This window comes from Bombina bombina, chromosome 5 (genome assembly GCF_027579735.1).
Source record: "Bombina bombina isolate aBomBom1 chromosome 5, aBomBom1.pri, whole genome shotgun sequence".
NCBI classification, from domain to species: Eukaryota; Metazoa; Chordata; class Amphibia; order Anura; family Bombinatoridae; genus Bombina; species Bombina bombina.
Window position 1 is genome coordinate 802,693,180 of NC_069503.1, and position 12,055 is coordinate 802,705,234.

Below are 12,055 nucleotides of genomic sequence, written 5' to 3' on the forward strand. Positions count from 1 at the left end.
CTCCCTTCTTAGACTTTATAACGGTATTAAGGCATGTGGAAAATAATTGAGTGGGCGGGAAAACCACGGCCTCCTCACAATATAAACAGGTATGATTTAGTACAGAAGAAGTACCTTATAACATGTCAGAGTCTTACATAGCTCAGGTTATACCAACAGGACAATTTTTTTTTTTTAATATGCTCCCAATGGCTGGGGCACTCACCACCTCCTAGACCGAGACAGTTAACAGAGGAAACACTCTCCTCAGGTTGAAGTCTCAGCCGGAATGGAGGAAATGAACATAGACCACATGCTATGAAAAGTACAGCAAGTTAATAGGAGCTGTGCAACACTGTCAAAAACGAAAGTGAAACCTGTTTGTTCCAGCCAAAAACAGTCTATGAGCCCAGAAAATAAAATCACACAAAGCAGCATGTAAATAATACACTGATTAATTAACCCCAACTGTTCAATAAACCCCCTAAGAGGATATTAACCCTGGCTCCAATCAAGGTATAAAGGAGCCACACTGTGACCCCGTTATAGCATTTTATGTGTAAATAATTGAAATGATCTTACTTCCAGGATCCATGCTGTGGAACAGAACATAGCCTCTCAAGTTTGACAGTCTCATAGCAGCGCTCCTGACATGGACTTGAGTGAGAGAAAGCAGGCAGTGAAACTCGTCAACACTGATTGCTTAGGAGCCGTTAGCAGTAGTCTGGATGGTTTCACAGAAAAACTTCTAACTTTCATCAATACTCAGAGATTGACATGACTACTTAAACTCCAGTCCTATCTTGAAGGGCAGATACCCTGTTTTAGGACTCTCTGAATCTTCTGACACTTCTCTGCCACCTCCTATCCTGATGAAAGGCAAAGAATGACTGGGGTAATGAGAAAGTGGGAGGGATATTTAAGCCTTTGGCTGGGGTGTCTGTCTCCTCCTGGTGGCCAGGTGTTGTATTTCCCAAAAGTAAGGAATAAAGCCGTGGACTCTCCCTATCTTAGGAAAGAAAAACATAATTTATGTAAGAACTTACCTGATAAATTAATTTCTTTCATATTGACAAGAGTCCAAGAGCTAGTGACGTATGGGATATACAATCCTACCAGGAGGGGCAAAGTTTCCCAAACCTCAAAATGCCTATAAATACACCCCTCACTACACCCACAATTCAGTTTAACGAATAGCCAAGAAGTGGGGTGATAAAGAAAGGAGTAAAATGCATCAACAAAGGAATTTGGAAATAATTGTGCTTTATACAAAAAAAATCATAACCACCATAAAAAGGATGGGCCTCATGGACTCTTGCCAATATGAAAGAAATGAATTTATCAGATAAGTTCTTACATAAATTATCTTTTCTTTCATGTAATTGGCAAGAGTCCATGAGCTAGTGACGTGTGGGATATCAATACCCAAGATGTGGAACTCCCCGCAAGAGTCACTAGAGAGGGAGGGATAAAAATAAACAACAGCCATATGCTGAAAAATTAATCCACAACACAAAATATAAGTTATTCTCATGAAGAAAAGAAAAACTTAAAACATCAGCAGAAGAATCAAACTGAAACAGCTGCCTGAAGAACTTTTCTACCAAAAACTGCTTCTGAAGAAGCAAATACATCAAAACTGTAGAATTTAGTAAATGTATGCAAAGAGGACCAAGTGCTGCTTTGCAAATCTGATCAACTGAAGCTTCATTCTTAAAACAACACGAAGTGGAGACTGATCTAGTAGAATGAGCTGTAATTCTCTGAGGCGGGGCCTGACCCGACTCCAAATAAGCTTGAAGAATCAAAAGCTTTAACCAAGAAGCCAAGTAAATGGCAGAGGCCTTCTGACCTTTCCTAGGACCAGAAAATATAACAAATAGACTAGAAGTCTTCCTGAAATCTTAAGTAGCTTCAACAAATTATTTCAAAGCCCTTAACACATCCAAAGAATGTAAGGATCTTTCCAAAGAATTCTTAGGATTAGGTCACAAGGAAGGGACAACAATTTCTCTACTAATGTTGTTAGAATTCACAACCTTAGGTAAAAACTTAAATGAAGTCCGCAAAACAGTCTTATCCTGATGAAAAAATAAAAAAAGGAGATTCACAAGAAAGAGAAGAAAGCTCAGAAACTCTTCTAGCAGAAGAGATGGCCAAAAGGAACAACACTTTCCAAGAAAGCAGTTTAATGTCCAAAGAGTGCATAGGCTCAAATGGAGGAGCCTGTAATGCCTCAAAACCAAATGAAAACTCCAAGGAGGAGAAATTGATTTAAAGACAGGCTTAATACGAACTAAAGCCTGTACAAAACAGTGAATATCAGGAAGATTAGCAATCTTTCTGGGAAATAAAACAGAAAGAGCAGAGAGTTGTCCCTTCAAGGAACTTGCAGACAAACCCCTATCCAAACCATCCTGGAGAAACTGTAAAATTCTAGGAATTCTAAAAGAATGCTAAGAGAATTTATGAGAAGAACACCATGAAATGTAAGTCTTCCAAACTCGATAATAAATCTTCCTAGAGACAGATTTACGAGCTTGTAACATAGTATTAATTTATAGAGAAACCTCTATGACTTAGTACTAAGCGTTCAATTTCCATACCTTCAAATTTAATGATTTGAGATCCTGATGGAAAAACGGACCTTGAGACAGTAGGTCCGGCCTTATCGGAAGTGGCCAAGGTTGGCAACTGGACATCCGAACAAGATCCGCATACCAAAACCTGTGGGGCCATGCTGGAGCCACCAGCAACACAAATGATTGTTCCATGATGATTTTAGAGATCACTCTTGGAAGAAGAACTAGAGGCGGGAAGATATAAGCAGGTTGATAACACCAAGGAAGTGTCAGCGCATCCACTGCTTCCGCCTGAGAATCACTGGACCTGGACAGGTATCTGTGAAAGTTCTTGTTTAGATGAGAAGCCATCAGATCTATTTCTGGAAGATCCCTCATCTGAACAATCTGAGAAAACCCATCCGGATGGAGATACCACTCCCCTGGATGTAAAGTCTGACGGCTGAGATAATCTGCCTCCCAATTGTCTACACCTGGGATATAAACCGCAGAAATTAGACAGGAGCTGGATTCTGCCCAAACAAGTATCCAAGATACTTCTTTCATAGCTTGGGGACTGTGAGACCCACCCTGTTGATTGACATATGCCAGCGTTGTGATATTGTCTGTCTGAAAACAAATGAACGGTTCTCTCTTCAACAGAGGCCAAAACTGAAGAGCTCTGAGAATTGCACAGAGTTCTGAAATATTGATTGGTAATCTCGCCTCTTGAGATTTCCAAACCCCTTGTGCTGTCAGAGATCCCCAGACAGCTCCCCAACCTGAAAGACTCGCATCTGTTGTGATCACAGTCCAGGTAGGCCGAACAAAAGAGGCCCCTTGAACTAAACGCTGGTGATTTAACCACCACGTCAGAGAGAGTGTCGAACATTGGGATTTAAGGATATTAATTGTGATATATTTGTATAATCCCAGCACCATTGATTCAGCATACAAACCTGGAGAGGTCTCATGTGAAAACGAGCAAAAGGAATCGCGTCCGATGCTGCAGTCATGAGGCCTAAAACTTCCATGCACATAGCCACTGAAGGGAATGACTGAGACTGAAGGTGCCGACATGCTGCAACCAATTTCAAACGTCTCTTGTCTGTTAGAGACAAAGTCATGGACACTGAATCTATCTGGAAACCTAAAAAGGTGACCCTTGTCTGAGGAATCAAGAAACTTTTTGGTAAATTGATCCTCCAACCATGTTTTTGAAGAAACAACACTAGTTGATTTGTGTGAGATTCTGCAGAATGTAAAGACTGAGCTAGTACCAAGATATCGTCCAAATAAGGAAACACCGCAATACCCTGTTCTCTGATAACAGAGAGTAGGACACCCAGAACCTTTGAAAAGATTCTTGGAGCTGTTGCTAGGCCAAATGGAACATTGGTAATGCTTGTCTAGAAAAGAGAATCTCAGGAACTGATAATGTTCTGGATGAATCGGAATATGAAGGTAAGCATCCTGCAAGTCTTGTATAGACATATAATGTCCTTGCTGAACAAAAGGCAGAATAGTCCTTATAGTCACCATCTTAACAGTTGGTACTCTTACATAACAATTCCAAATTTTCAGATCCAGAACTGGTCTGAATGAATTTTCTTTCATTGGGACAATGAATAGATTTGAATAAAACCCATGACCTTGTTCCTGAAAAGGAACCGGCATGATTACCCCTGAAACCTCCAGGTCTGAAACACACTTCAGGAAAGCCTGGGCTTTTACTGGATTTACTGGGATGCGTGAGAGAAAAAAATCTTCTCACAGGAGGTCTTACTCTGAATCCTATTCGGTACCCCTGAGAGACAATGCTCTGAATCTTTCGATTTTGGAAAGAATTTGCCCAAACATCCTTGAAAAACCTTAATCTGCCCCCTACCAGCTGAGCTGGAATGAGGGCCAAACCTTCATGTGGACTTAGGGGCTGGCTTTGGTTTCTTAAAAGGCTTGGATTTATTCCAATGTGAGGAAGGCTTCCAATTGGAAACAGATTCCTTGGGGGAAGGATTAGGTTTCTGTTCCTTATTTTGACGAAAGGAACGAAAACGGTTAGAAGCCTTAGATTTACCCTTAGGTTTTTTATCCTGAGGCAAAAAAACTCCCTTCCCCCAGTAACAGTTGAAATAATAGAATCCAACTGAGAACCAAATAAATGATTTTATTTGGAAAGAAAGAGATAGTAATCTAGACTTAGATGTCATATCAGCATTCCAAGATTTAAGCCACAGAGCTCTTCTAGCTAAAATAGCTAAAGCAAAAACAGAATTTATGTTTACCTGATAAATTTCTTTCTCCAACGGTGTGTCCGGTCCACGGCGTCATCCTTACTTGTGGGATATTCTCTTCCCCAACAGGAAATGGCAAAGAGCCCAGCAAAGCTGGTCACATGATCCCTCCTAGGCTCCGCCTACCCCAGTCATTCGACCGACGTTAAGGAGGAATATTTGCATAGGAGAAACCATATGATACCGTGGTGACTGTAGTTAAAGAAAATAAATTATCAGACCTGATTAAAAAACCAGGGCGGGCCGTGGACCGGACACACCGTTGGAGAAAGTAATTTATCAGGTAAACAAAAATTCTGTTTTCTCCAACATAGGTGTGTCCGGTCCACGGCGTCATCCTTACTTGTGGGAACCAATACCAAAGCTTTAGGACACGGATGAAGGGAGGGAGCAAATCAGGTCACCTAAATGGAAGGCACCACGGCTTGCAAAACCTTTCTCCCAAAAAATAGCCTCAGAAGAAGCAAAAGTATCAAACTTGTAAAATTTGGTAAAAGTGTGCAGTGAAGACCAAGTCGCTGCCCTACATATCTGATCAACAGAAGCCTCGTTCTTGAAGGCCCATGTGGAAGCCACAGCCCTAGTGGAATGAGCTGTGATTCTTTCAGGAGGCTGCCGTCCGGCAGTCTCGTAAGCCAATCTGATGATGCTTTTAATCCAAAAAGAGAGAGAGGTAGAAGTTGCTTTTTGACCTCTCCTTTTACCAGAATAAACAACAAACAAGGAAGATGTTTGTCTAAAATCCTTTGTAGCATCTAAATAGAATTTTAGAGCGCGAACAACATCCAAATTGTGCAACAAACGTTCCTTCTTCGAAACTGGTTTCGGACACAAAGAAGGCACGACTATCTCCTGGTTAATGTTTTTGTTAGAAACAACTTTTGGAAGAAAACCAGGTTTAGTACGTAAAACCACCTTATCTGCATGGAACACCAGATAAGGAGGAGAACACTGCAGAGCAGATAATTCTGAAACTCTTCTAGCAGAAGAAATTGCAACCAAAAACAAAACTTTCCAAGATAATAACTTAATATCAACGGAATGTAAGGGTTCAAACGGAACCCCCTGAAGAACTGAAAGAACTAAGTTGAGACTCCAAGGAGGAGTCAAAGGTTTGTAAACAGGCTTGATTCTAACCAGAGCCTGAACAAAGGCTTGAACATCTGGCACAGCTGCCAGCTTTTTGTGAAGTAACACAGACAAGGCAGAAATCTGTCCCTTCAAGGAACTTGCAGATAATCCTTTCTCCAATCCTTCTTGAAGAAAGGATAGAATCCTAGGAATCTTTACCTTGTCCCAAGGGAATCCTTTAGATTCACACCAACAGATATATTTTTTCCATATTTTGTGGTAAATTTTTCTAGTTACAGGCTTTCTGGCCTGAACAAGAGTATCAGTAACAGAATCTGAGAACCCTCGCTTTGATAAGATCAAGCGTTCAATCTCCAAGCAGTCAGCTGGAGTGGGACCAGATTCGGATGTTCGAACGGACCTTGAACAAGAAGGTCTCGTCTCAAAGGTAGCTTCCATGGTGGAGCCGATGACATATTCACCAGATCTGCATACCAAGTCCTGCGTGGCCACGCAGGAGCTATCAAGATCACCAACGCCCTCTCCTGATTGATCCTGGCTACCAGCCTGGGGATGAAAGGAAACGGCGGGAATACATAAGCTAGTTTGAAGGTCCAAGGTGCTACTAGTGCATCTACTAGAGTCGCCTTGGGATCCCTGGATCTGGACCCGTAGCAAGGAACCTTGAAGTTCTGACGAGAGGCCATCAGATCCATGTCTGGAATGCCCCACAGTTGAGTGATTTGGGCAAAGATTTCCGGATGGAGTTCCCACTCCCCCGGATCTGATTGAAAACGTATGAACTTGGCCCTCGCAAGCTGAGGCCAAGCCTTGAGAGCATTGAATATCGCTCTCAGTTCCAGAATATTTATCGGTAGAAGAGATTCTTCCCGAGACCAAAGACCCTGAGCTTTCAGGGATCCCCAGACCGCGCCCCAGCCCATCAGACTGGCATCGGTCGTGACAATGACCCACTCTGGTCTGCGGGAGGTCACCCCTTGTGACAGGTTGTCCAGGGACAGCCACCAACGGAGTGAGTCTCTGGTCCTCTGATTTACTTGTATCTTCGGAGACAAGTCTGTATAGTCCCCATTCCACTGACTGAGCATACACAGTTGTAATGGTCTTAGATGAATGCGCGCAAAAGGAACTATGTCCATTGCCGCTACCATCAAACCTATCACTTCCATGCACTGCGCTATGGAAGGAAGAGGAACGGAATGAAGTATCCGACAAGAGTTTAGAAGTTTTGTTTTTCTGGTCTCTGTCAGAAAAATCCTCATTTCTAAGGAGTCTATTATTGTTCCCAAGAAGGGAACTCTTGTCGACGGAGATAGAGAACTCTTTTCCACGTTCACTTTCCATCCGTGAGATCTGAGAAAGGCCAGGACTATGTCCGTGTGAGCCTTTGCTTGAGGAAGGGACGACGCTTGAATCAGAATGTCGTCCAAGTAAGGTACTACAGCAATGCCCCTTGGTCTTAGCACCGCCAGAAGGGACCCTAGTACCTTTGTGAAAATCCTTGGAGCAGTGGCTAATCCGAAAGGAAGCGCCACGAACTGGTAATGCTTGTCCAGGAATGCGAACCTTAGGAACCGATGATGTTCCTTGTGGACAGGAATATGTAGATACGCATCCTTTAAATCCACCGTGGTCAAGAATTGACCTTCCTGGATGGAAGGATAGTTCGAATGGTTTCCATTTTGGACGATGGAACCTTGAGAAACTTGTTTAGGATCTTGAGATCTAAGATTGGTCTGAACGTTCCCTCTTTTTTGGGAACTACGAACAGATTGGAGTAGAACCCCATCCCTCGTTATTTTAATGGAACAGGATGAATCACTTCCAGAAGATAACCTTGGGAGACTATTTCTAGCGCCCAAGGATCCAGAACATCTCTTGCCCAAGCCTGAGTGAAGAGAGAGAGTCTGCCCCCCACCAAATCCGGTCCCGGATCGGGGGCCCGCATCTCATGCTGTCTTGGGAGCAGTGGCATGTTTCTTGGCCTGCTTTCCTTTGTTCCAGCCTTGCATTGGTCTCCAGGCTGGATTGGCTTGAGAAGTATTACCCTCCTGCTTAGAGGACGTAGCACTTGGGGCTGGTCCGTTTCTGCGAAAGGGACGAAAATTAGGTTTATTTTTGGCCTTGAAAGACCTATTCTGAGGAAGGGCGTGGCCCTTGCCCCCAGTGATATCAGAGATAATCTCTTTCAAGTCAGGGCCAAACAGTGTTTTCCCCTTGAAAGGAATGTCAAACAATTTGTTCTTGGAAGACGCATCCGCTGACCAAGATTTTAACCAAAGCGCTCTGCGCGCCACAATAGCAAACCCAGAATTTTTCGCCGCTAACCTAGCCAATTGCAAGGTGGCGTCTAGGGTGAAAGAATTAGCCAATTTAAGAGCACGAATTCTGTCCATAATCTCCTCATAAGAAGAAGAATTACTAATAATCGCCTTTTCTAGCTCATCGAACCAGAAACACGCGGCTGTAGTGACAGGGACAATGCATGCAATTGGTTGTAGAAGGTAACCTTGCTGAACAAACATCTTTTTTAGCAAACCTTCTAATTTTTTATCCATAGGATCTTGGAAAGCACAACTATCTTCTATGGGTATAGTGGTGCGCTTGTTTAGAGTAGAAACCGCCCCCTCGACCTTGGGGACTGTCTGCCATAAGTCCTTTCTAGGGTCGACTATAGGAAACAATTTTTTAAATATGGGGGGAGGTACGAAAGGTATACCGGGCCTGTCCCATTCTTTATTAACAATGTACGCCACCCGCTTGGGTATAGGAAAAGCTTCGGGGGGCCCCGGGGCCTCTAGGAACTTGTCCATTTTACATAGTGTTTCTGGAATGACCAGATAATCACAATCATCCAAATTGGATAACACCTCCTTAAGCAGAGCGCGGAGATGTTCCAACTTAAATTTAAAAGTAATCACATCATGTTCAGCTTGTTGAGAAATTTTTTCTGAATCTGAAATTTCTCCCTCAGACAAAACCTCCCTGGCCCCCTCAGACTGGTGTAGGGGCCCTTCAGAAACAATATCATCAGCGTCCTCATGCTCTTCAGTATTTTCTAAAACAGAGCAGTCGCGCTTTCGCTGATAAGTGGGCATATTGGCTAAAATGTTTTTGATAGAATTATCCATTACAGCCGTTAATTGTTGCATAGTAAGGAGTATTGGCGCGCTAGATGTACTAGGGGCCTCCTGTATGGGCAAGACTGGTGTAGACGAAGGAGGGGATGATGCAGTACCATGCTTACTCCCCTCACTTGAGGAATCATCTTGGGCATCATTTTTACTAAATTTTTTATGACATAAATCACATCTATTTAAATGAGAAGGAACCTTGGCTTCCCCACAGTCAGAACACAATCTATCTGGTAGTTCAGACATGTTAAACAGGCATAAACTTGATAACAAAGCACAAAAAACGTTTTAAAATAAAACCGTTACTGTCACTTTAAATTTTAAACTGAACACACTTTATTACTGCAATTGCGAAAAAGTATGAAGGAATTGTTCAAAATTCACCAAATTTTCACCACAGTGTCTTAAAGCCTTAAAAGTATTGCACACCAAATTTGGAAGCTTTAACCCTTAAAATAACGGAACCGGAGCCGTTTTTATATTTAACCCCTTTACAGTCCCTGGAATCTGCTTTGCTGAGACCCAACCAAGCCCAAAGGGGAATACGATACCAAATGATGCCTTCAGAAAGACTTTTCTATGTATCAGAGCTCCACACACATGCAGCTGCATGTCATGCTGTTCTCAAAAACAAGTGCGCCATACCGGCGCGAAAATGAGGCTCTGACTATGATTAGGGAAAGCCCCTATAGAATAAGGTGTCTAAAACAGTGCCTGCCGATATTATTTTACAAAAAATACCCAGATTAAATGATTCCTCAAGGCTAAATATGTGTAAATATGATCGATTTAGCCCAGAAAATGTCTACAGTCTTAACAAGCCCTTGTGAAGCCCTTATTTACTGTCTGAATAAAAATGGCTTACCGGATCCCATAGGGAAAATGACAGCTTCCAGCATTACATCGTCTTGTTAGAATGTGTCATACCTCAAGCAGCAAAAGACTGCTCACTGTTCCCCCAACTGAAGTTAATTCCTCTCAACAGTCCTGTGTGGAACAGCCATGGATTTTAGTAACGGTTGCTAAAATCATTTTCCTCATACAAACAGAAATCTTCATCTCTTTTCTGTTTCAGAGTAAATAGTACATACCAGCACTATTTTAAAATAACAAACTCTTGATTGAATAATAAAAACTACAGTTAAACACTAAAAAACTCTAAGCCATCTCCGTGGAGATGTTGCCTGTACAACGGCAAAGAGAATGACTGGGGTAGGCGGAGCCTAGGAGGGATCATGTGACCAGCTTTGCTGGGCTCTTTGCCATTTCCTGTTGGGGAAGAGAATATCCCACAAGTAAGGATGACGCCGTGGACCGGACACACCTATGTTGGAGAAATGGATCTAACATCAATTTTGATAATATCAAAAATAGCATCACAAATAAAATGATTAGCATGATGCAGTAAACTAACAATTCTACATAAGTCAGAATCCAAATCTTGTTGCGCTAAATTCTCCAACCAAAAAGTTGAAGCAGCTGCAACATCAGCCAAAGTAATTGCAGGCCTAAGAAGATGACCTGAATATAAATAGGCTTTCCTTAGATAAGATTCAAGCTTCCTATCTAAAGGATCTTTAAAGGAAGTACTATCTTCAATAGGAATAGTGGTTCGTTTAGCAAGAGTAGAAATAGCCCCATCAACTTTGGGGATATTTTCCCAAAACTCTATTGAAATTGCTGGTAAAGGATACAATTTTTTAAACCTTGCAGAAGGATTAAATGAGTACCCGGCTTAATCCATTCCTTAGAAATCATATCAGAAATAGCATCAGGAATAGGAAAAACCTCTGGAGTAACCACAGGTGGTTTTAAAAAAAAAGTATTTAAACGTTTACTGGTTTTAATATCAAGAGGACTAGCTTCCTCAATATCCAAAGTAATTAACACTTCTTTTAACAAAGAATGCATATACTCCATTTTAAATAAATAAGTAGATTTGTCAGTGTCAATATCTGAGGAAGGATCTTCTGAATCAGATAGAACCTCATCAGAGGTGGATAATTCATTATCTTGTCGGTCATTTGAAATTTCATCAACTTTATGAGAAGTTTTAAAAGACCTCTTACGCTTATTAGAAGGTGGAAATGCAGACAAAGCCTTCTGAATAGAATCAGTAACAAATTCTTTAAAATTCATAGGTATATCATGTACATTAGAAGTTGAAGGAACTGCAACCGGCAATGTACTATTACTGATGGACACACTATCTGCATGTAAAAGTTTATCATGACAACTAATACAAATGACATTAGGAGATATAATCTCCACAATTTTACAACAAATGCACTTAGGTTTGGTAGAACCGATGTCAGGCAGCAAAGTTCTAACAGATACTTCTGAGGCAGGATCAGATTGAGAGATCTTTAAAAATGTAAAAGAAAAAAACAACATATAAAGCAAAATTATCAATTTCCTTATATGACAGTTTCAGCAATGGGAACAAATGCAAATAGCATAGCCCTCTGACATAGAAAAAGGCAAGAGGCAAAAGCAATGGGGCAATAAATAATGAAAAAAGTTTGGCTCCAAGTATGACGCACAACGTAACTGAATTTTTTTTTGGCACCAACCATGTCCGGAAATGACACACTCACGTCACTAATGACGCAACCCTGTGTAAAACCTCTGCGTCAATTACAACGCCGGAAATGACTAACTTGTGTCAACGGACGTGCTTTTTGCGCCAAAAAATTATTGCGCCAAGAATGACGCAATAAAGTGCAGAATTTTGGCGCACCCGCGAGCCTAAAGTCAGCCCGCAATTTGAAACAAAGTAGTCAATTGAAAAAAGACTAAACCCCAGGTAAGAAAAATATTTCTTAATATTAACTTCCCCAAATATGAAACTGACAATCTGCATAAGGAAATACATGAACCTGACTCATGGCAAATATAAGTACAATACATATATTTAGAACTTTATATAAATGCATAAAGTGCCAAACCATAGCCGAGGTGTCTTAAGTAATAAAAAACATACTTACCAAAAGAC

At 41.5% G+C, this 12,055-nt stretch overlaps 1 protein-coding gene across 1 annotated transcript in view; it reads right to left on the minus strand.

Annotated features, from left to right (window-relative positions):
* The window catches only part of CEP192 (centrosomal protein 192), a 1,162,204-nt gene that overhangs the window by 545,395 nt on the left and 604,754 nt on the right, over window positions 1–12,055 (minus strand). The window lies entirely within an intron of this gene.